The 25818-nt window shown below is 47.2% G+C and overlaps 1 protein-coding gene and 1 pseudogene across 2 annotated transcripts in view; both read left to right on the top strand.

Annotated features, from left to right (window-relative positions):
- NTN1 (netrin 1) overlaps window positions 1-25818 on the top strand; it is a 475394-nt gene that overhangs the window by 106609 nt on the left and 342967 nt on the right. The window lies entirely within an intron of this gene.
- LOC134896508 (5S ribosomal RNA) lies at window positions 25092-25209 on the top strand (annotated as a pseudogene).

Below are 25818 nucleotides of genomic sequence, written 5' to 3'. Positions count from 1 at the left end.
ATAACATTGACACTGTAGTCATCTATATTGTGTTTATTGCCAAGTTGATATTTGACACCTTGTGAATTTAATATTTTTGCATTCTCAAGGTGACAATGCCATCTAGTGGTACTTAGCGTAACTGATGAATAGCAGTTTAACCTTGTTTAATGTGGATATTTTCTGTTATGTTGTACTACCAATTTCTGTTTAGAGGTTTATCGGGTCTGTCCTGACAAGAGGCTATATTTTCATTATTTATTGCTCCCTCTTCCACACCACATACTATCATGTCTATGACGATAAAACCGGGTGTCATTCAGGTGCGCCCATCGTTGCAAAGTACCGACTAAGCTGCAGTGATAGCTCCTCCGACTGCACCTGAATGACCCCCACTGCTTCTAACATTGAAAGGGTGCATAGATTAGGTCTAGGACGCCAGGGTAGAGATGACAAACCCATATCAACCATAACTAAATTCCCTCATTTTCAGGCCTAAGAAAAACTTTGTTCTACGATACATTTATTGTCATTAGCAAACAAATGTGACAGCGAAATTCAGTTTGCCCAACACACCAAGACAATGGTAAAAATAAGGACATACTATAGGTATAAAAAAGAGCACACAGTAGCACACGGGATGTGGTTATGTGACCGGCGGTCAGGAGACCACCAGTCACAACACCAACGCCGGGATCCCGGCATCTGAAAATCCCACCGGTCTGCATGACAACCAACAGGGACTATTCCCACTCATCAGCCAGGATCCCGCCGTCAGTATTGTGACCGGCGGTCACACATACCCAACTCGTAGCACACATATGAGAGATGACACATTGGGGCAGATGTATTAACCTGGATAAGGCATAAGGAAGTGATAAACCAGTGATAAATGCAAGGTGATACACGCACCAGCCAATCAGCTCCAATATGTAAATTAACAGCTAGGAGCTGATTGGCTGGTGCGTTTATCACCTTACACATGTCACTGGTTTATCACTTCCTTATGCCATCTCCAGGTTAATACATCTGACACATTATTCCCAATGAGTGCTTATCACGCGCACGGCAGTTGGGAAGAAGCTATTCTGTAGACCAGGCATGTCCAAACTGCGACCCTCCAGCTGTTGTGAAACTACATATCTCAGCATGCCCTGACACAGTTTTGCTGTCAGAGAATGCTAAAGCTGTGTCAAGGCATGCTGGGATGTGTAGTTTCTCAACAGCTGGAGGGCCGCAGTTTGGACATGCCTGCTGTAGACTTGCGTGTTGATGATCACAGCATATTAATATTTCACTTTTACTCAGTGTGACACAAAAGAGAAAAGAGTTATCATAGGTCTGCAAAATGTTATTTCAGCAGAACAAACAGTTTGCACTTTCGTACCCAGCCATATTGAGGGTGATGGAAAATGGCCGTCCCTTGATTTTCACTGATCCCAGGCTGGCTAAAGAATGCTTTATCAGTGCACGTCCACCTTCATCTTCCCATTCTTCTGCCGGTTTAATACTATAAATATACTATGACTTGGAGCTCACTCCAACTCTGCTGGAACTTTATCGGATGGATCATAGAGATAATTCTTCCTATCCATCATCTACTAACGTTCTTACCATAATAATGGTAAGATCTGGAAGAGATCTGTTATGTGTAGATTCTTATAGACCGATATCTCTATTGAATACAGAATTATTGGTAGATCTGGGAGAGATCTGTTATGTGTAGATTCTTCTTCTTCTTCTTCTTATTATTATTATTATTATTATCCTTTATTTATATGGCGCCACAAGGGTTCCGCAGCGCCCAATTACAGAGTACATGAATAATCAAACAGGAAAACAGCAACTTACAGTTGATGACAGTATAGGACAAGTACAGGGTAAATAAACATAGTTACATCAGCAGATGACACTGGAACAAGTATCAGGTGGCAGAAGACTGCTGGAGTTGATGCAGTTGAAGATTATTAAAGTAAGAAAGGATAAGCACATGAGGGAAGAGGGCCCTACTTGTGAGAGCTTACATTCTAAAGGTGAGGGGTAGACAGACAGGGGTGACACAGATGGGGTACATGGAGAGTGTAGAACAGAGGGTTAGGATGAGAGTTGGCTGGGTTTGGTGAAGAAGTGGGTCTTGAGAGCCCGTTTGAAGTTTTGTAGAGAGGTGGAGAGTCTGAGGGGGAGAGGTAGGGAAATTTCAGAGAAGTGGTGCAGCAAGTGAAAAATCTTGGAGGTAGGAGTGGGAGGAGGTGATCCGTAGGCAGGAAAGTCGTCGTGCATTAGCAGAGCGAAGAGGACGTGTGGGAATGTAAAGGGAGATGAGATCAGAGATGTGGGTGAGGGCTTTGTAAGCGAGTGTGAGAAGCTTGAAATGGATTCTGAAAGGGAAGGGGAGCTAGTGAAGGTCTAGTAAGAGAGGAGAGGTAGACGTAGTGCGTTTGGTGAGGAAAATGAGCCGGGCAGCAGCATTGAGGATAGATTGGAGTGGAGAGAGGTGTTTGTCAGGAATGCCAGTCAGGAGGAGATTACAGTAATCCAGTCTGGAGATGACCAGTGAGTGGATAAGAGTCTTAGTAGCATCCTGGGTCAGAGAGGGTCTGATCCTGGAAATATTTTTTAGATGAAAACGGCAGGTTTGTGAGAGGTGCTGAATGTGTGGTTTGAAGGAGAGGGAGGAGTCAAGGATTACTCCAAGACAGCGCACTTGGGGGCTAGAGGAGATAGTAGTGCCATCAATAGATAATGAGATTGTAGGAGGTGAGGTTATGCGGGAGGGAGGAAAGATGATCAGTTCGGTCTTAGACATGTTAAGTTTAAGAAAGCGCTGGGACATCCAGGAAGAGGTAGCAGAGAGACAGTTGGAGATACGAGTGAGGAGAGCAGGGTAGAGGTCTGGAGAGGAAAGATAGATTTGGGTGTCATCAGCATAGAGATGATATTGGAAACCAAAAGAACTAATGAGCTTACCTAGTGAGGACGTATAGAGAGAGAAGAGGAGAGGACCAAGGACAGAACCTTGGGGTACGCCTACAGTTAGTGGAAGTGAGGGGGAGGTGGAGTCATGAGAAGAGACGGAGAATGAACGGTCAGAGAGGTAGGAAGACAGCCAAGAGAGGGCAGTGTCGCGCAGACCAATGGAGTGAAGGATTTGCAGTAGAAGAGGATGGTCCACAGTGTCAAAAGCAGCAGAGAGATCAAGTAGAATAAGTAGAGAGTAGTGTCCCTTAGATTTAGCAGCATGGAGGTCATTGCATACTTTTGTAAGGCCAGTTTCAGTGGAGTGGAGAGGACGGAAGCCAGACTGGAATGGGTCAAGTAGTGAGTGTGAGGAAAGAAAGGCAGTAAGGCGGTTGTAGACAATACGCTCAAGGAGTTTGGAGGCAAAAGGGAGGAGAGAGATGGGTCGGTAGTTGGAGAGAGTGTTTGGATCAAGGGTAGGTTTTTTAAGAATAGGAGAGATGAGTGCATGCTTGAAGGCAGAGGGGACAGTGCCTGATGAGAGGGAGAGATTAAGAAGGTGGGAACAAGCAGAAGGAGAGAGGTAGCGGAGGAGACGGGAGGGGATAGGGTCAAGTTGGGAGGTGGTGAGGGGACAGGAACGAATGAGGGTCATGACTTCCTCTCCAGTTGCATGGGAGAAAGAGGTCAGAGTAGGTGGGAGGGATGGGGAGGGGTGGTAAGGGATGGGGGAAAGCTGGCTACTGATGGTCTGGTGTGATGTGATGTCCTTACGTATGGAGTCAATTTTGGATGTGAAGTAAGTGGCAAAGTCAAGAGCAGAGAGTGAGGAAGGGAGACGAGGTGGAGGTGGGCAGAGGAGTGAATTGAGAGTGGCAAAGAGGCGCCGGGGGTTGGAAGACTGGGAGGAGATGAGGTTCTTGAAGTATGACTGTTTAGCAAGAGAAAGGGCAGCACTGTAGGATGAGAGCATAAGTTTGAAATGGAGGAAGTCTGCCTTAGAGCGTGATTTCCTCCAGTGTCACTCAGCAGTACGTGAGCATTTTTGCAGATATCTGGTGCATTTGGTGTGCCAGGGTTGAGGTGTTAATTTGCGAGGGTGAATAGTGGTTGGTGGAGCAACAGAGTCAAGAGCAGAAGTAAGGGATGCATTGTATATGGAAGTGGCTTGTTCAGGGCATGAGAGAGAGAGAGAATAGGAGAGAGAAGTGAGTCAAATAGGGAGGAAAGGAATGTGGTGTCAATAGCCTCAATGTTACGCTTAGTGATGGTAGCCTTGGGAGGTAGAGATGGGGAAGTCGAGAGAGATAGGTTAAAGGAGAGCAGGTGGTGGTCAGAGAGGGGAAATGGGTAATTAGAAAAATCAGAAATATCACAGTGGTGAGTGAAGACCAGATCCAGTGAGCTCCCATTCACATGGGAGGGTGAGGAGGTCCACTGGGAGAGACCAAGTGAAGAGGTGAGGTTAAGGAGTTTAGAGGCAGGGGATTGTGTGGGGATGTCAATAGGGATGTTGAAATCGCCTAGGATAATGGAAGGAATGTCAGAAGAGAGGAAGTGAGGAAGCCAGGAAGCAAAGTTGTCGATGAATTTGGAAGCAACGCCAGGGGGGCGGTAAATGACAGCTACTCTAAGATAGACTGGTTGGAAGAGGCGTATAGTATGGACCTCAAATGTAGAGAATGTAAGGGATGGTTCTGGTGGTATGAGTTGGTAGGAGTAACTAGAAGGTAAAAGGACTCCAACACCACCCCCATGGCGACCCCCAGGTTGGGGTGTGTGTGTGAATGCGAAGCCCCCAGCAGAGAGAGCAGCAAGAGAAGTAGTGTCAGAGGGCGTAATCCAAGTTTCAGCAATGGCTAGTAGGTGTAGGGAGTTGGAAATGAAAAGGTCATGAGTGGGGACCAGTTTGTTACAAACAGATCTGGCATTCCACAGGGCACAGGATAGGGGGTATGAGTTTGTGGGAGAGATGTGAATGAGATTATCAGGGTTGCTGAAGCGATGAGGAGAGATTAACTTTGAGTGCAGGGATGATGAGAGAGTAGTGATAGTGCGGGTGCCAGAGCTAGGAGGGGAAACTGCAGGAGGTGGGTAGGGAGGGAGGTCAGTGTGATGTGGATGGGGGTGTGGGGAGGTGACAGGGAAGGGAGAGAGGGAGCAGGCCTGAGTTGTGGGGTAGCAGGACCATGGGGTAGATGTGAGTGAAAGTGGGGTAACAGGAAAGGAGGGGAAAGTATACAGAGAGATGGAGGGGAGACAGAGGAGGGGAGGGAGCAGGAGGTGTAGGAGACTAGGGGGGAAGGATAAAAACGCATGATTAGGTAGACACTGAGTAATGTGGGGAGTATAAGAAAGCCTTGACATAGTGTTTAGTAGGTAAATAGTGTCACAACTGAGGGTTTAGGCTGACGGGAGGAAGCCTCAGTTGTAGGGGCTGAGATGAAGTTAAACCTGGGAGGTTTAATCAGACCCCTGGACATGTAAGTGCAGATTGATTACCCGAAGGTGTGACCATGACAACCAGTTTAAAATTCAAAATAAAAGTTTATTTAACAGACTCCGTGAAATGACAAGCAGCATTCAAAGTAAATCAAAGACAGTGGCAAATAACACAGTTCCTGGAACACGTAACCGTAGAAGGTATTGCAGAGCACTGGTAGGTTAGAACAGATGTTAAAGTCCTTTGATAGAAATCCTTACCAGACCTGGATGTAGTAGTGGAGATAGCCGAGGAACATGCCAGTAGTTGTAACAGGTGAATCTGGTAATTTGAGTAAGCTGCTGTATCAGCTGGATGGAACCAGCCAGGTGGTAAAACACGGAGTGGATGCTGAATGGAATCAGCCAGGTAATGAAACACGGAGTGGGTGCTGAATGGAATCAGCCAGGTACTAAAGTCACGGAGTGGGTGCAGGATGGAACCAGCCAGGTGATGAAATATAGAATGGATGATGTGAGATGCTAGTGAGCGTAGAAACAGAATAGCTGATAGTTGATTACCGGTGGTAGTGGATACTGCTGGTAAGATAGGATCCGCTGGATCAGCACCGGTGTTTGGTAGAAGCTGGAATCAGTTGAAAGCTGGCTGCTTGGAAGCAGATAGTAGATAGCTGGAAACTGGACAGCCACGGAAGGCTGTAGAGTCAGGCTGCACTGCAAGATGGAAAGCAGGTGCGGGTCTCTTTGTGGATGCTGGAGACAGGAACTGGAACCTGGAGAAACAAGCCACAGGAGAGAGAGACTGGAACAAGGTATGACATTCAAAGCACTGACATCTATCTAGCCCAGACACAGGATACTTATACCTTCTGCTATGCAGGCATTGGCTGGGCAATTATGCAGATTCCAGAGATGGTGGATTGGAGGAATTGGAGCATGTGATCAAATCCAACATGGCTGCGCCCATGCTGGAACCTGGAGGGAAAACTGGATGAAATGAAATGTGCAAACATAGTGATAATGGCGGCGCCGGCCGCGGAGGACAGGAGACGCCAGATGACTATTAAATGCTGAGACACTTGGAGGGCAGCAGAGGCCGCGGCAGGCATGATACATGATTCTGAGAACCTGCAGCAATAACACAGTAACGGCGGCGGAGGACGGGAGACGCCATGTTGGATTCAAACATGGCGCCGCTGTGGTAGTGTCTCAGAATGACAGGAGGGATGTGCAGAGTGTTGACACAGATGAGATCCGGATTTGGAACGCTGGGCCAGTCTCAGAAAACACCTAAGCGGCAGGTAATCGCGTCCAGATACCCGGATCGTGACAGCACCCCCCCCCCCCCCCCTTTAGGAGTGGCCCCAGGACACTTCTTAGGCTTTAAAGGAAACTTTGAGTGGAAATTTCGGACCAAGGCAGGAGCATGGACGTCTGAGGCATTGGTCCAAGAGCGTTCTCCAGGACCATAGCCCTTCCAGTCAATGAGATACTGTAACTGACCGTAACGGAAACGTGAGTCCAAAATCTTGGCCACCTCGTACTCGACTCCCCGTTGAGTCTGAACTTTGGGAGCTGGAGGAAGTGCGGAATGAAACCGATTCAGGATCAGCGGTTTCAACAAGGAAACATGAAATGTCCTGGGTATTTTCAAGAAGGGTGGTAACTGTAATCTGTAGGCAACAGGATTGATGACTTGTTCAATCTTGAAGGGACCAAAGTAGCGAGGTGCAAATTTCATGCTGGGAACTCTCAACCTCAAATTCTTCGTGGACAACCACACACGATCACCCACCTTGAGAGCAGGAACCGCTCTACGCTTCCTATCGGCAAACTTCTTATACCTGGATGAGGCTTTAAGCAGGGCTGCGCGGACGTTCTTCCAGTTATTTGAAAACTGACGCAAGGTGACATCCACTGCTGGAACAGAAGTTGCGGGAAGCGGTTGAAATTCTGGGACTTTAGGGTGGAATCCATAATTAATGAAGAATGGTGTCGAAGAAGATGAGGAATGGTATTGATTGTTGTGGCTGAACTCGGCCCAAGGAAGGAGTTGAACCCAGTCATCTTGAGAGGAAGACACATATATACGGAGGAAGGCCTCCAAGTCCTGATTCACCCTCTCGGTTTGACCATTGGTCTGAGGATGGTAAGCTGTGGAAAACTTTAACTTGACTTGGAGGGCTTGACACAAACTTCGCCAAAATTTGGCTACAAATTGTACTCCATGATCCAAGATGATCTCTTCAGGAAGACCGTGAAGTCGGAAGATCTCTTGTATAAAACACTTGAGCCAACTTGGAAGCTGACGGAAGACCGGTGAGAGGGATGAAATGTGCCATCTTGGTGAACCGGTCAACTACCACCCAGATGGTATTAAACTTGTTGCAGATAGGTAGATCGGTAACAAAGTCCATCGACAAATGGGTCCATGGTCGACGGGGAACAGATAATGGAACCAGTTGCCCCGCAGGCGACTGGCGGGAGACTTTGTGTTGGGCACACTTTGGGCAGGAGGCAATAAATTCCATAACGTCCTTCTTCAGAGTTGGCCACCAGTAGGACCTAGAGATAAACTCCAGGGTTTTCTGAATGCCTGTATGTCCAGCAAAGCGGGAAGCGTGGGCCCAATGCATGAGCTTCTTCCTTAGAACTGGCTTAACAAAACTTTTCCCTGGCGGGGGCGTAGAGTCCATCCCTACCGTGGAGAATGCCAACGGATTAATAATAGGATGCTTGTCTGCAGACTCGGACTCATTTTCTTGCTCCCATGAGCGGGAAAGGGCATCGGCCTTATGATTCCGAGAACCCGGACAGAACTGGAGTTTAAAGTCAAACCTAGAGAAGAAAAGTGCCCATCTGGCCCGACGAGGGTTCAGACATTGTGCGCCTTTGAGATATAAAAGATTTTTGTGGTCGGTAAGTATGGTGATTGAATGAGAAGCTCCCTCCAACAGGTATCTCCACTCCTCCAGAGCGAGCTTGATGGCTAGCAACTCCTGATCGCCAATGGCATAGTTGCGCTCAGCTGGGGAGAACTTCCGGGAGAAGAAACTGCAAGGATGTAGATGTCCATCTTTGGCCCTCTGGGATAACACCGCTCCTACTCCAACGGAGGAGGCATCTACCTCTAAGATAAAAGGAGAGTCGGTGTCGGGCTGTTTCAGAACTGGTGCAGAGATGAACCATTGCTTCAGAAGGTGAAAGGCCTGCGTAGCTTCTTCGGACCACTTGGACGGATTAGCACCTTTCTTGGTTAATGCAGTGATAGGCGCCACAATGGTGGAAAAGTCTTGTATAAACTTTCTATAATAATTGGCGAACCCTAAGAACCTCTGGACCCCTTTTGAGGGTTAAGGGTATAGGCCAATTCTGGATTGCTTGGAGTTTCTCAGGATCCATCTCTAGTTCGGAACCGGACACAATGTAACCTAGAAACGGAATGGTTTTAACTTCAAACATACACTTCTCCAATTTACAATAGAGGTGGTTGACACGGAGACGGGAAAGAACCTCCTTTACCCAGAAACGATGATCTTCTAGATTATTAGCAAAGATGAGGATGTCATCTAGATAAACCACGACATGGCGGTATAAGATGTCCCTGAAGATCTCATTCACGAAGTGCTTTAAGACTGCTGGAGCGTTGCTCAATCCGAAGGGCATGACGAGGTACTCATAATGTCCGTCACGGGTGTTAAAGGCGGTCTTCCACTCGTCACCCTCACAGATCCGGATGAGATTGTAGGCACCCCTCAAGTCCAGCTTTGTAAAAATGGTTGCACCACTAACTCTATCGAAGAGTTCTGTAATCAGGGGTAAAGGGTATCGGTTCTTAACGGTAATGTCGTTCAGACCTCTGTAGTCGATACACGGACGCAGACCACCGTCTTTCTTCTTTTTTTTTTTTTTTTAAATGAAATTTTTATTCTTGAGATCATAGTCAGCAAACAGAAACCAACAGATGGCAATTATAGCGTAATACAGTGCAGGTATAACCTAACAGTTGGTACAAACGTAGAAAATCAGGGAAAGATGATCCATTTTTGACCCTGAGAGTGGGTATAATGAGACATATAGAATAGCAGTCGGCCAGAAATCAAACCGACTAATACTGAGAAATAGTATAAGATAAGATATGAAAAGAGAAATAGAGGGAGAAGAGAAAGAGGAAGATATAGACAGGTAGAGTATGGTAGTTTGGGATCCCCGGGAGGGTTCCATCAGGTATAACATGGGGTATTAGTTGAAAGGTGAAGGGGCATGTTGTGTAGTCAGCCAAGGACCCCATATTTTATCAAATGACTTGGAGGAGCAATTAATGATACCAGTCATATAGTCCATACGATAAACGTACCATATGCGGGTAATTATAGACTGCATGGAAGGTGGGGTGGGGCTTTTCCAATCCGCGGCCAGTTGACATGTCATTGCCGAAGCTATATGCCGCAGTAGTTTATTTTGGTGGCTTGATAGCGTTGGCAGGTTTAGGGGGAGAAGAATGTATTTAGGGTCATTAGGGATGGGAATCTGTAACATATTAGTGATGAGATCAATCACCTCTCTCCAAACATTTACAATTTTAGGGCACGACCACCATATATGTAGGAAAGAGCCCTCTGCACCACATCCTCTCCAGCATCTATCCGACGTATCCGGGTACATTTTGCTTAGGCGAGATGGTACATAGTACCATCTATATAATAATTTGTAGACGTTTTCTTTGATTCGGACACAAATGGAGCTAGATGCGGCGTTACCCCAGACCTCGGTCCATTCCTCATTATCTAAGGCCGAGCCCAGATCCAGTTCCCATGCTCTCTCGTGTGGGTCACGCTGAAAGGGTGATTCTCCGTCAAGGGCGGCATATAAGAGGGATGTTAAACCTTTGGTTGAGTGACGTCTGAAACACACCGCCTCGAACGTGGTCAGAGGTCTGCTAGAGAGGGTGTGGCCCATTGCGGAGTGAAAGTGCCGAAGTTGTAGATATTGGTAAAAATATTTGGACGGGATATCAATATCTTCCTGGATCTGGGAAAACTGAGGAAAACTAGTGTCTTTGGTGATATCATTTAAATATAAAATACCTCTATCTTGCCAAGGGGCAAATAGTGATTTGTGTGTACCAGGGGTAAATGCTGGATTGTGTAATACAGGGATGATGGGGGAGGGGGCCGGGGCCAAGTTGTATTTTTTATTGGCAAAGTCCCAAATCGTCAGTGAGCGAGATACCAAAGGGTGAGAGGCCACGTTTCTAGGGCGGCGGGATCTCGGAAGCCAAAGAAGAGAAGAGAGGGTAGAAAGACCCAATTCAGCTGCTTCTATAGATACCCAGACCCTCTGTGACTCTGGATTACACCATTGCACACAGTGTGAGAGCTGCGCTGCTAGGTAGTATCTTCTAAAATCTGGGATGCCCAAACCGCCACTGCATGAGGGGCGCTGTAATAGTTTCAGTCTGACTCGGGGACGTTTATTCGCCCATATAAATTGTGATGTGTGAAACTGTAGGAATTTGAAGGTAGATGGGGGGATAAATATCGGGAGAGTTTGGAATAGGTATAGTATCCGAGGGAGCACGTTCATCTTTACTGAGTTCACTCTACCTATCCAAGAGATAAAAAGGCCGGACCAAGTGGACAAATCCGATTTGATGCGGTCTAAAAGTCTAGGGAAATTAGCCTGGTATAGTTGGTGGTGGCTATGTGTTAGGAAAATGCCTAAATATTTGATCTTTTGTTTGTGCCACTGAAATGGGAAGGATTTTTCTAAAGAGAGCTTAACCGGGCCAGGAATGTAAAAATGCAATACTTCGGTTTTACTCGCATTGATTTTGTAGCCTGAGTGCTTAGAGTAGAGGTCAATTTCAGAGAGAAGTGGCTGCAGCGATTGAGTCGGGGATCCCAGGGATAAGAGGACATCGTCCGCGTACAATGCAATTTTATGCTCAGACTGGCCTATCCGCACTCCAGCAATATCTGTATTAGTTCGGATCCTTGCCGCCAGTGGTTCCATGACCAGGGCAAATAATAGGGGGGAGAGCGGGCATCCTTGTCTGGTGCCATTAGCGATTCCGAAAACGGCGGAGGTGAGGCGGTTGACAGAAACCGTGGCAGTAGGGGATCTATAAAGCGCAGAGACACCTTCCAGAAATTTGCCAGAGAAGCCCATCTTTCGGAGTACCGAGAAGGTGAAGGACCAAGATATCCTGTCAAATGCCTTCTCGGCATCCAGTGCTAGTAACAGTGAGGGTAATTTTTGTTTATGGATAGAACATATCAGATCTATAGCTCTCCTGGTATTATCGGAGGCTTGTCGGCCAGGAATAAAGCCCACTTGGTCTGGGTGTATCAATTGTGTAAGCAGGGGGGCTAGTCGATTGGCCAAGATTTTTGCGTAAATCTTAAGATCAACATTTAGTAATGATATCGGGCGATAATTGGAACATTGTGTGGGATCTCTCTCCGGTTTCGGGATCACGATAATGTCAGCATGCACAGTTGCCGGCGCAAACGATGCCCCCTCTAAAACTTTATTAAAGAGCGAGGTGAGGTAAGGGGCCAGTTCTGCGTGGAAAGTTTTGTAATACTGGGCGGTGAAGCCATCTGGGCCAGGTGCAGCTGATGAACGCATGGATTTGATAGCGGCAACTGTCTCTTCCAACGAGATAGACTCGTTAAGAAGAGAGATCTGTCTCTCTGTCAGACGTGGCAGGGGGGTGTTTAATAGGTATGAGCATATACCCTCTGGACCATCAGAGGAGAGAGGGGGGGCAGGAAGGTTATATAAGGAGCTATAAAACTCCCTAAATTCTTCTACCATCTGTCTTGGGTCATAAGTAGGTATATTCAGTGTATTGGAGTGAAGTTTTTCTATCATTCCCGTAGCACGCTTGCTTCTCAATTTGTTGGCCAAGAGACTGTCAATTTTATCCGCTTTATCATAAAATTTCTGACGGAGCTTCTGTAATATAGCAGCTGCGCGTCGCGATAAAAGGGCGTTTAACTGACCTCTGAAGCTATCAATCTGGGAGCGTAGGGAGTCGCTTGGGGTGATTTTATGTTGGGTTAAGAGCGCAGAAATTTTTGATTCTAGTGCGGAGATTTCTTGTGCTGCTTTCTTACGTATTGCAGAAGCCTTGGACATGAAGTGACCACGGATAGTGGCTTTGTGCGCTTCCCAGACTAGACTAGGAGAGACTTCTGGGGAGGCGTTTTCCTTGAAAAAAAATTCCAAAGTTGATTTGGTGTCTAAAAGAGTGGATGAATGTGTAAGAAGGGTGTCATCTAGACGCCATTTACGTGTTTTATTAGGGGTTCTATAGATTTCTATGAGGACGTAGACCCCCGCATGGTCTGTCCATGAACAAGGGGTGATACCTGTGTCAGAAATCATTGTCGTGAGTGATTGAGACACTTGGATCATATCGATCCGAGAGTAGTGTTGGTGAGGTGCAGAGAAGTGAGTATAATCCCTAGCAGTGGAGTGTTTAAGACGCCAGGTATCTCTCAGATTAAGCTGTGCCAGAGAGGAAATCAATGTGAGAGAGGCCTCCGTCGGGGTTGCTTCCTTCTTATTCTTAGGAGGGTTAGATTTATCTAAGAGGGGATCGATCACGGTATTAAAATCCCCACCTAAAATGATGTGGCCCTGCGCTACTCTGTTAAGGCGCTGAAAGAGTGTGCGGAAAAAGCGTGATTGGTCTTGGTTCGGGGCATATACGGACACAAGTGTTAGAGTTTCTGTGCGAAGCGTGCCAATTACCATAACATACCTGCCTGCGGGGTCAGCTATTGTTGCGGTATGTACAAATGGGATACTACGGTGAATCAGTATAGCCACCCCCCGTTTTTTACAGTCGGCAGAAGCAAAAAAGGTTTGTGAAAACTGCTTACCTTGAAGTCGAGAGTGTGTGCCAGTGAGGTGGGTCTCCTGAAGGAAGACTATGTCAGCCTTTTCCCTCCTGCAGGCGGATAACATCACTGTACGCTTCTTGGGAGAATTAAGCCCGTTAACATTTACAGAGAACAACTTAAGTGCCATGTGATACCAGAGAATGGAAGAGAATCAGCAGAGACCCATCCCGGGGAGGAAGAGAGAAGGAAAGAGAAAAGGGACGGCAGGAAACAAGGAGTAGAGATATAGAGAAAGAGAGAGTGATAGAAAACCCATACGGGAAAGAACCCTGAAACATAGGGTCCCAGTCGAGGACCGCTATACACATAATAGACATTATATACTTAATCACAGATAAAGGGAGCACGGGGGTAGTGGGAGCAGAAAACCAGGTCCCTCTGGACCGCAACAGTTATATCGGCAACGGCCGAAAATTCAGCTACATAACTCGGAACACACACAAAAGATAAAGAAAAACGTACTGTGTCGTAAAAAAAAAAAAAAAAGGGGGGGGGGAATAAAGAAGGGGGAGGGGTACGGGGGTAGATGGGGGAGGCAATGGGGGAGAGATAATAAGACTAGGGAATATCGGGGTAAGCAAAGCCAGCTCCGCACAATATCATAGGGCTAGGCTCAACATATAGCTTATACCAAAGCCCGATTAACCATGTAATAACCAATAACAGTTGAGTGAAAAAGGTAAGATGGGGGCTATGGCCCCCACCTGCCAACAAAGAACATTTAAGGAGGAGACATATCTCTAGAGTAATGAGAACTATCTTGTTGTAATCAAGAGAGTCTACTAGGATCAAGTAGGGTCAGTAGTGCCATTGCGATGACGGGTCACCCTTGTCCATTCAGGCGGTGGGATCCGAGGGTGTCGTGGATCTGAGAGAGAGGCAGTCTCGCTATCAGGTGGCGGTACAGGGAGGAGGTCCAGCTTAGCCAACAAATCCTGACCCTGAGCTAAGGTTTTAACGGAGTGGGTGGAGTTGTTCACCGTAATCTGCAGCATGAAGGGGAATCCCCATCTGTATCGTATTTGATGTTGCCGTAAAATCCTAGTAACGGGCTGGAGATCACGGCGTTTCTGAATAGTAGACGGGGCTAGATCTTGGAAGACCTGCAATTGAATATCCCGGAAGTCAATCACTGGGGAGTCTCGAACAGACATTAGGATCCGTTCCTTTGAGCGAAAATAGTGTAGACGCACTATGACATCTCTGGGCGGTTGTGAAGGAGCTGGTTTCGCTCGGAGCGCTCTGTGTGCCCTGTCGCATAGACAGTCGCTATCAGAAAGGTCAGGCAATACGTGTTGAAAGAAATCTTTCAGAAAGGACGGTAGGGTCGAGCTAAGAACCGATTCCGCTATATTGCGGATACGTAAATTATTTCGACGGGAACGATTCTCCTGATCTTCTTGCCGTTCTTTGAGTTCCTCCATCTCATCGTGGAGTCTAGAGAGTTCAGAGTCTAGGCGTTGCTGAGAGCGGCATAGGTCGCCTGTCTTGGATTCGAGTGCGTCCGTGCGGTTGCCAAGAGCCGTAAGGTCAGATTTGAAATCGCCAATAGCTGTAGAGAGTTCTTGCTTAAAGGCAGATTGGACCCCCTCAAGTAAACTTGTCATAACTGCTTGGATCTGTGGATCTATACCCGTCTCTGATGAACAGGGGGAGGAAGGAGAGTCCGTGAGCAATGCAGGAGTGGATGGGCCTTTGGCTTTTGTCCCAAAAAAATTTGTGGGGGCCTGCGAATTTTTTTTATTTTTTTGTGCCATTGTGGACTGATAGGATAGGCGAGTAGATAAAAATGAAAAAACTAAAACTAAAAAGAAGGGAGACACAGACGTTGCTTAGTGGATGTAGGTTAAGTAGAAAGGTGTGTTGGTTATTAAAAGAATTGTCACGGTCCAGATAGGACAAATTGCAGTATTAGGTCATTGTCCCGGGTGATGTGCGAGGGACAGTAGCCACACCGAAATATTGGTATCCAGAGGCTTGATTCCCTGCAGGCTGGGGCAGGCGTGGATCACACTGTATCAGGGGGGGAGAGACAGCAGCTGGTGGCTCGGAGTTTGCAACTCTAGTGCAGCTGACCCTCAATGTGCGGCACCAGCGACGGTGGAAATCACTTGGCTCCGGGGTTCCCTTCAGTGCAGGCCAGGCAGGACAGGGCTCATGCAGCAGCAGGGTGATTCCCCTCTGACAACTGACCAGCGGAGAGGGGATGATGGCTGCTGCAACACAGGGTCTAGGAGCAGAGAGGCCCTCTGGGGATGTAACTGCAGGTTAGAGCCTGGCCAGAGCTGCAGGAGGGGTGGTGAGGGGGTGCGGGGACCAGGGTACACTGTCCGGGTCCCAAACAGCCGCCACTCGTGTCTCCTGGAGGTCCGCGATGGGGAGCCTCCGAACTCCAGGTCCCGGTCTCTGGAGTATGTGTAGGCCGCGGGCCGCCGGAGGATGCCGCGGACGGTGCTACACGGGGATTGCGGTCGGCGGGTCTCTGGGGGGATCACACGGAGGTGTGGAGGCAGCAGGGCGGGCCGCGGTAGGTGGGGGAGACGTTTCCCAGTTGTCAGGAGCTTCCGTCGGGCCGCGCTTCTAGGGCTCGTCTCCGGGCAGTCCCGCAACTTTAGTCCCCGGCCTCCGGAGGTGCAGTAGGCCGCAATCTCGGGATGTTGTGGAAACGGTGCACGGCACCGCAGGTACCCTCTCACAGCCGTGGGCAGACCCAGGGGTGGCAGGGAAAGCCAGAGGGTATAACAGGGGTGGGGCTGAGTACCTTTAGCTGTGGGTCCCTGCACAAATTGAGGCCCCGGCTTCTGAAGGGCTGGTAGGCCGCAGTTTATATAGATGTAGGACACTTTCTTCTGCTCCTCAGATCACCCCTGTCGATGCAGGGGATCTCCAATATGCGGGAGAGTGTACCCCAGATCACCAGGGAGCAGGTTAAATAGGGTAAATATTTTCCCCAGGCAGGAGCTCCAGCTAAACACATCTATTCGGGTCTGCTATCAGGCCACACCACCGTCTTTCTTCTTAACGCTGGAGAAGAAAATGGTCGGATGAAACCCTTCGCCAGGTTCTCTTTGATGTACTCTTCCATGGAGTGTGTCTCAGGCAGAGACAACGGATAAGTTCGGCCTCGCGGTGGAACCTTCCCTGGAATGAGGTCGATTGGGCAGTCCCATTCTCTATGAGGAGGAAGGATATCAGCAGAGGCTTTACTGAACACGTCCGTGAAGTCTTGATATGGAGGAGGTGGAACATCAGATGACCTGGGGAAGGAAGAACAAACAGGAAGAACTTTGGCTAAACAAGTCTCAGCACAGGAGGGACCCCATGCCAGTATTTGCGTAGTCGTCCAGTCAATCGATGGGTTGTGGAGACGGAGCCATGGAAGGCCTAAAACCACTGGATGTGTGGCTCTTGGAATCACTAGAAAAGAAATATACTCAGAATGAAGAACTCCCACTCTCAGATGAACTGGAAGAGTCCTTAAGGAAATGACTGCATCAAAAATCTTGCTGCCATCCACGGCAGTCAAAGAGATGGACGAGGACAGTCTCTCGGTGGGTAGGGACCACCGTTTAACATAAGCTTCGGTTATGAAATTCCCAGCTGCTCCGGAATCAAGGAGGGCAATGACGTTCCTGTAACGTTGAGCAATTTGGAGCGACACTGGGAGGTTACAATCATGAGGAGATGGAGAGGAGATCATTACTCCTAGCCGGCCCTCTCCTTGGCGAGCTAGGATCTGGAGTTTCCCGAACGTTTGGGACAGGCGTTGATAGTGTGCGACGGAGCTGCACAGTAGAGACAGAGACTCGGAGAGGCGTCTTCGGCGCTCAGCGGGAGATAGACGGGAATGACCAATTTGCATAGGCTCATCCTTGGATGGAGATGGTTGACGAGGAGGAGGAGCAGATGATTTAGGAGCGGATGATCTTCCTCGCTCGGTTGCTCTCTCTCTGAACCGTAGATCAACCTTCGTGCATAGTGAAATTAGCTCATCCAACTTAGAAGGCAAGTCTCTGGTAGCTAACTCATCTTTAATGTGTTCTGACAAGCCATGCCAGAATGCAGCATACAGGGCCTCGTCGTTCCAGGCCAGTTCAGATGCCAGGATTTTGAACTGTATAAGATACTGTCCCACAGTACGTGTTCCCTGGCGTAGATGGAGAATCTCAGATGAAGCAGAGGAAACCCGGCCCGGCTCGTCGAAGATGCGCCTGAATGATGCTACAAAGTCAGTATAGGAGGACAGCAGGTGATCAGACTTCTCCCATAACGGTGATGCCCAATCAAGGGCTGAGCCACTGAGGATAGAAATAATATAAGCAACTTTGATACGGTCACTGGGGAAGTTGCCAGGTTGAAGCTCAAAATGGATTTCGCATTGGTTGAGAAATCCCCTGCAGAACCTTGGAGATCCGTCAAATTTTGCTGGCGTTGGAAGATGAAGACGTGGTATGGTTACAGCTGGAGTCACTGTGGTGGACGCACCAGACGTGCCAGGTCCACGGAGGGTCGTCTGAATCCCATCCAGCCGAGTAGAGAGATCCTGGAGACAGCGGATGATGTGACCTTGTGTAGCCTCCTGATGTTCGAGTCTGGCTGCCAGTTCTTGCATAGGTCTAGCCGCTTGATCCTGGTCTCCGGCTGGATTCATATGGTCAGTGCTTACTGTCACAACTAAGGGTTTAGGCTGACGGGAGGAACCCTCAGTTGTAGGGGCTGAGATGAAGTTAAACCTGGGAGGTTTAATCAGACCCCTGGACATGTAAGTGCAGATTGATTACCCGAAGGTGTGACCATGACAACCAGTTTAAAATTCAAAATAAAAGTTTATTTAACAGACTCCGTGAAATGACAAGCAGCATTCAAAGTAAATCAAAGACAGTGGCAAATAACACAGTTCCTGGAACACGTAACCGTAGAAGGTATTGCAGAGCACTGGTAGGTTAGAACAGATGTTAAAGTCCTTTGATAGAAATCCTTACCAGGCCTGGTTGTAGTAGTGGAGATAGCCGAGGAACATGCCAGTAGTTGTAACAGGTGAATCTGGTAATTTGAGTAAGCTGCTGTATCAGCTGGATGGAACTAGCCAGGTGGTAAAACACGGAGTGGATGCTGAATGGAATCAGCCAGGTAATGAAACACAGAGTGGGTGCTGAATGAAATCAGCCAGGTACTAAAGTCACGGAGTGGGTGCAGGATGGAACCAGCCAGGTGATGAAATATAGAATGGATGATGTGAGATGCTAGTGAGCGTAGAAACAGAATAGCTGATAGTTGATTACCGGTGGTAGTGGATACTGCTGGTAAGATAGGATCCGCTGGATCAGTACCGGTGTTTGGTAGAAGCTGGAATCAGTTGAAAGCTGGCTGCTTGGAAGCAGATAGTAGATAGCTGGAAACTGGACAGCCACGGAAGGCTGTAGAGTCGGGCTGCACTGCAAGATGGAAAGCAGGTGCGGGTCTCTTTGTGGATGCTGGAGACAGGAACTGGAACCTGGAGAAACAAGCCACAGGAGAGAGAGACTGGAACAAGGTATGACATTCAAAGCACTGACATCTATCTGGCCCAGACACAGGATACTTATACCTGCTGCTATGCAGGCATTGGCTGGGCAATTATGCAGATTCCAGAGACGGTGGATTGGAGGAATTGGAGCATGTGATCAAATCCAACATGGCTGCGCCCATGCTGGAACCTGGAGGGAAAACTGGTTTGAAATGAAATGTGCAAACATAGTGATAATGGCAGCGCCGGCCGCAGAGGACAGGAGACGCCAGATGACTGTTAAATGCTGAGACACTTGGAGGGCAGCAGAGGCCGCGGCAGGCATGATACATGATTCTGAGAACCTGCAGCAATAACACAGTAACGGCGGCGGAGGACGGGAGACGCCATGTTGGATTCAAACATGGCGCCGCTGTGGTAGTGTCTCAGAATGACAGGAGGGATGTGCAGAGTGTTGACACAGATGAGATCCGGATTTGGAACGCTGGGCCAGTCTCAGAAGACACCTAAACGGCAGGTAATGGCGTCCAGATACCCGGATCGTGACAAATAGGTTGTGGGAAAGTGGAAGTAGGAGTGGAGGCTGTAAGGAATTCAGAGTTGAAGAATTGCAGAAATGCAGATTGGAAAAGCAGTGTCGGCTCAGTGGGTGTAGATTTAGTATGAAATGAATCAGAAGTGTAGATAAAGTGGGTGTTGAGATGTATTTGGACCGTATGTAATGAAAAGATTGTGAGGTTTAAGAAGCAATGGTGGTTCTGTAAGATTTTTTGGGTGTTTGTAGGGAAGATTGCATTGGTGCAGTTGTGCATGAAAAACAAAATTCCAATAATACAGATACAAGCATTTGTTGGTGAAATGGATGGTTTATGAAATGTCCAAGTAAGGTAGTTCCGTGCTATTTAATCAGATGCAACAATCAGGAGGTGAGTGGTCTGAAGAGTAAGTGACTCACATTTGTTATTAGTTCCTCTGGTTTCTTTGTTTTGTTAGATTGGTGTGCTTCTGTTTTCCTTCTTTTTCACTTCGTATGAACGCTGCAGTTGTGTGTCAATTTTATCACGCTTTGATAAAAATGCACGCTTAGATCATAGATGCACAGCCTACACCATTGGATTTAAGTAAAGGACTAATACAAGTGAAACCAATAATTGAAATCTGTAACCACACCCCACCCCCTCAAGTGCCAGGCAATAAATTAACTTAGAAAAACAACCAGGCATTCCACAAAGATTAAACTGGGTCTATATCATTCTAAACTAAAAAAAGTACTTCAGAATCACATACTATGCAATAATGTTTCAATTTGCATTACCTAGCAGAATCAGCTTGGCCTATACAAATATATAGTGCATATATATATTTATAGACCGATATCTCTATTGAATACAAATTTTAAAAAAACTTTCTAAAATATAATGGCCAACCAGTTGCAACTTATTCTCCCTGACCTATTGACACCGCACCAGATTGGCATTGTCCATGTCGACATTCGGTAAAAGTGATTTGCACAGCAGTTGTTGCAGCTTCTTTAAACTCCTTATTGAGAAGTATATAATTGAGCATTGACAAGCACACGGCATTTGACACAGCGGCCTAACCCCATTTGTTTAAGTTACTCGAGGAACATGATTTTGACCTTCATCTGTGCATCTTGGGCCTGATTCAGATATGTACGTAAACACGATGGTTTACGTACAACTCTGATGTTTACAGGTCAGTGCATACTCAGGATCTGTCTGCGCATGTGTCGATCTCTGTCTGCGACATTGCTCACACTCAAACAAAGTCGCAGCATTGTTTTGTATCTCTTTTGCTGGCACTGCTAAAGTAAAACATGATGTATTATTGTATATAACAATTCCCAACCTCTATCCTTGATCTTACAAAAGCTACATGAATTTGGCAGTGCCATTGGGTTTGAGGCTAATATTACTAAATCCATAGGCTTATGTTTAACTCCAAAGGTAAGTAAACCAGCATTGAGCATTCCAACTACCCTGATGTGGGCAGAGCCGGCCCTAACCAATATGATGCCCTAGGCAAGATTTTGGCTGGTGCCCCCTAGCACCACCGCTAGTTCTGCAGGAGATGCCTGGCATGAGTCAGCTGGCAGCTCTGCTAACGTCGGGCGCCTTTTGTTTATGAAAATGCATCATAACATTTGCATTACTATGTGGCTAGGATGCACAAGCAGCTTCTGCTGATTAAAATGATATGCGGCATGCTTATATTCTGGGTGCGACTGCGGCTGTAACTGCATATGAAATGCTACATTACAGTGATTTCCAGGAATACACTGTAATGTAGCATTTTGTATGCAGATACAGCCGCAGTCACACACACAGAATATAGGCATGCTGCATATCATTTTAATCAGCAGAAGCTGCTGGTGCCCCTAAGCATACCAAATGCCCTAGGCATTTGCCTAGTTTGCCTATGCCTAAGGCCGGCTCTGGATGTGGGCAAAGTCACACACTACATATTTGGGTATCGAACTTCCAAACCGGCCATCAGAACGGTATCGTATCAATATTACTAAAACTATTTCAGCTATATCGGTGAAGCTGGTGGAGCCATCTACTTTTACCCTATTTAGGCAGGACAAGTCTAATTAAAATGTACATACACACAGATAATGTGCTTGATCTTGAGTTTGGCTTAGCCACACCTGTATGTCTGCTGCCGTTTCGTCTGCATCTGAAGCTAATGCATGGATGATTTTCTACACACTGAGATGTCTGCTTATAGCGTCTTAAGATGTGCATTTCTCCGGCAGGGTCCACAGGTTATCCACAGGATAACAATGGGATATGATGAAGCAACAGCGGATTTGCACCATTCGGTCAAAGCTTTCCGTCCTCCCAGCATGCAACAGGCCCGTCCATATATCCCCGCCTCCTGGCTCAGGCAAATCAGTTTTTTGTTTGGTGCGGCAGGAGCCGGATAATGGTCAGAGGGCTGCTGGTTTTTAGCAGCCCTAAGCTTTCTTATTTTATTTTTATAGTCTAACTATTTTTCGGAGCAATCTTTCTAAACAGCGTCTTATACGTACCTTAGAGTCGCTCCAACAACTCTACGCTGGGTCGCGACAACACTTACCCACGAGTACAGTGCTGTTTTGGTGGGTGTCTGTGTCGGATATACTAGCAGGTCCAGCAGACGTTACCAGGCTAAGGCCGGAGCACGGGGAGAAGGTAAGGCATCGGTTCCGCTTAGAAGGGGAATACGGACACAGCCATACTGTTTTGGGAGGAGACTACTCCCAGACTGACGCGGCTGCCACCTCAGGTGCACCAGCGCTAGGTCTTAGGGATCATAGGCTCCAGGAATAGTATGATGCCACCCGCGATCCCTAGGGTTGGTGTCAGCTGTGGGGAGTCAGACGCTATCCTGGTCGCACCTCCCCCTGGTTCATGACCAGTTTCCTCTGAGTCTCCCGCCATGAACGGTTTCCCGCTTCCGTCTCAGACGCTGTACACAAAGGGGACCCAGTCGCAGCATAGGCAGCTGTGTGACGGGTGCGTCTGTGTTCACTATAGGTTCATGGAGCAGCAGTGTACACTAGTAGCGTCAGGATCCACTCGGCGTTCGCTAACGTATTGATCGGTCCTGGAAGCGAGGTGAGTCTCCCTGTAACCCACTCTACCGAGTACGGGTAATACAGCACTAAGGTGGTCATTCTGAGTTGTTCGCTCGCTAGCAGTTTTTAGCAGCCGTGCAGATGCTATGCCGCCTACCACTGGGAGTGTATTTTAACTTAGCAGAAGTGCGAACAAAAGGATCGCAGAGTGGCTACAAAATAATTTTGTGCAGTTTCAGAGTAGCTTCAGACCTACTCAGCGCTTGCGATCACTTCAGACTGTTCAGTTCCTGTTTTGATGTCAGGAACACACCCTGCGTTCGCCCAGCCACGCCTGCGTTTTTCCTGGCACGCCTGCATTTTTCCGAACACTCCCTGAAAACGGTCAGTTGACACCCAGAAACGCCCTCTTCCTGTTAATCACTCTGTAGCCAGCAGTGCGACTGAAAAGCTTCGCTAGACCTTGTGTGAAACCACATCGTTTGTTGTAATAGTACGATGCGCGTGCGCATTGCGTCACATACGCAGAAGTGCCGATTTCTGCTGCGGGGGTACACTGGGCTCCACAAGGATGGACAATGGGGTGTAGAGTAGGATCTTGATCCGAGGCACCAACAGGCTCAAAAGCTTTAACTGTTCCCAAGATGCATAGCGACGCCTCTATAACCCCGCCTCCCTGCACAGGAGCTCAGTTTTGTAGTTGGTGCCGCAGATAGCAGGCACATAACAGAGGGGCTGCTCCAGGCAGCCCTAAGAAGAGCTTTTTATGAAGAAAAGTGAAGACTTCAAGGGCTGCAGCAGTGTGTAGATGTCAGGAGACATTCACTGCTGCAGCTCCATCTCTCCTCAGCGGCGCTGTACACTCCCGCGCACTGGTTGCCGGGTACCTACAGCAGGAGGCTCCGGTTTTCTTCTCGTCAGGCACACACGACTGGGGCTCTCCGGGATCGCGTGCCCACGCTTCGGGAGGTGCTGAGTGGGTCCCGCTCGCGTGACCCGTGCTGTATCGCGATCCGACGCGGTCGGTGGGAGGCGGGCCGTGCGCGCTGGCGGTGGACACTGTGGCATACAAGCGATCCCACTAGATCACCAGGGCATGGGTGCAGGTCAGGTTTTCTCTCTAAACCGTTTTACTAGTAGCCCGCAGTACCAGGTGGTATTGCCAGCAGGGGGATAAGGCTTAGACCTAGACCTAGAGCCCCTTCCCCAGCCCGCCATTTACAGTAAATGTTCCCACCCTGGAGCTGCATATCTGTCTCTCCCTCACTCCCTGTCAGTGTTTGGGCGCCATTTCTCTCAGCTACACTGTTCCTGGGACTGCTTGGGCAAATCCTCCTTTGTAAAGCCGCCTGATAGTCAGCGCTGTGCCTTTACATGACACTTAAGTATTCTACATGTCATTTAGACAGTGATAGTTAAGAAAGAGTGCATTTAGTCAGGGTTATACATCCAGTTTTTACTGTGCAGTGTTATATCTATTGACTACATAGCTATATATATATATATATATATATATATATATATATATCAAAGGAAGGTCGCACTCACGTTTTAAATGCTCAACACAGCAGCTGGGGTGCCATCCACAGATCCCCTCCAGGGAATCCAATTATAGAAAAAGACAATAGAGCACTCACCAGTCTTTTCTTCATTTAAATATCAAATCGAAGTTTTATTTTCCAGACAGCACAGCATGACTGTTTACTGCAGTCCAATATTATTGTATAAAGCCCAAACGTTTTCGGTCACATCCAGACCGTCATCAGGGGACACAAAGATCATCAAAGAGCTGTCACATCATAGCTAGAATACCAGCAGCCTAGGCTTCCGGGATCTCGGAAGTGAACAAGCCCAATGGGCGAAACGCGTTTTCCATGGATCCCAGCAGGAGATTCATCCATGGAGGTTTTTCTGGTCACCATTGGTTCCCGGATTTTGACACCATATGTATCATTCCTAACATTCATATCTTTATGGTGACATGCGTATAATGTACTAGATATATTAGTGTTTATAACCTTTGGGATTTCTCCTTTTCTTCATTAATCCCTATGTATGCAGGTTAACTAACCTGCTGCACATTAACACTAACATTTATCTTTATGGTGACGTGTATAATGTATTAGATATACGAGTGATTATAACCTTGGGATTTCCCCTTGTTTTCAATAATCCTCATGCATATAGGTTAACTAACCTGCTGCACATTCTGTCACCAGCTTTCACTTGCAGCAGTACATTACACTGTTCCTATATCAACAGTGAATTGATATCACTATACTCATCGGTGCCCAGGTGCATTGTCTTCATATCAACAGTGAATCCGTATTACTGTACCTATAGGTGCTTATGCACTGAACATATCTGACATCTGTATTGTGATTCACTAATTTACCTGACGCCTTTTCTCATGTTATAATTTTCCCATATGTAGATACTCCTTCCCTCTTTCCTGTACAATCCTTTTTTCTTTTTCTTTTTTTTTCTTTTTCTTCTTTTCCCTGTTTTTCTTTCCCATCTTCACTGGCCCACCCCCTTTTTCAGTGGACTCTCATCCACGATCCAGGGTGCACCATGTCACCAATGGTGACTGACTCGCCTTGCCTAACGTGGAAAGCAGATCCACACATTTACCAGACCCCATTCTTTCTATCATCTCATTCTCTCACCTTTCTCATATAGGTGCACTCTCATTGGTAGATAGCCTCTCTACTATCATACCCCGCTGTCAATGCCCGATCTCGTCCGATCTTGGAAGCCAAACAGCGGTGGGCCAGGTTAGTACCTGAGAGGAGACTCCCTGGGAATACCTGGTGTTGTAGACAAGGATATTCCCCTTCATTTTAAGGGTGGACACCAACAGCAGTATCACCACTATTCACTCCTTCCCTTTCCCCCATCCCTCCACCCAATCTGGGTCTTCTCTTTGTCTTTTTTCCTCTCTAAATCTCACATCTACCTTTTATACGTTCAGGAATGTATAAGATATGCTGACAAATTGTGCCATATGAAAAACAGGTGACCATTAATCTGTCCAGTATTGACCCTCTCAGTGGGTTTTCAAAGACAGCATTTTGGATCTTCCTGCTTGGTCTTATTAACACATAATTTCTGTGCTGGTCAGGAGAAACGGTTGTCAGACTATCAGGTGTCTGCAACCTTTCTAATCTGTCTTATGTGACTATTCAGACCAGAACATTATATATTTTTTTCGCATATTTTTCTCTTTTGATATAACTATTAAAAAACCAAAAAATCTGGATCTCAGTGGGATACTATTTTAATTAATTGTTAATTAAATATATGTTTTAAATATCTTTCCGATTCGTATCTGAAGAATATCTTTTCTTTCTTCTCCTAAAGAGTGCGCCCACACAAGAGCTTTCTTTCTCTCCAGTTTTCAAGTAATTGTACTGTGTTACCTGATATTGCAA

The sequence above is a fragment of the Pseudophryne corroboree genome, chromosome 3 (genome assembly GCF_028390025.1).
Source record: "Pseudophryne corroboree isolate aPseCor3 chromosome 3, aPseCor3.hap2, whole genome shotgun sequence".
In the NCBI taxonomy this organism is placed as follows: domain Eukaryota; kingdom Metazoa; phylum Chordata; class Amphibia; order Anura; family Myobatrachidae; genus Pseudophryne; species Pseudophryne corroboree.
This window is presented reverse-complemented; position numbering and strand designations above follow the sequence as displayed.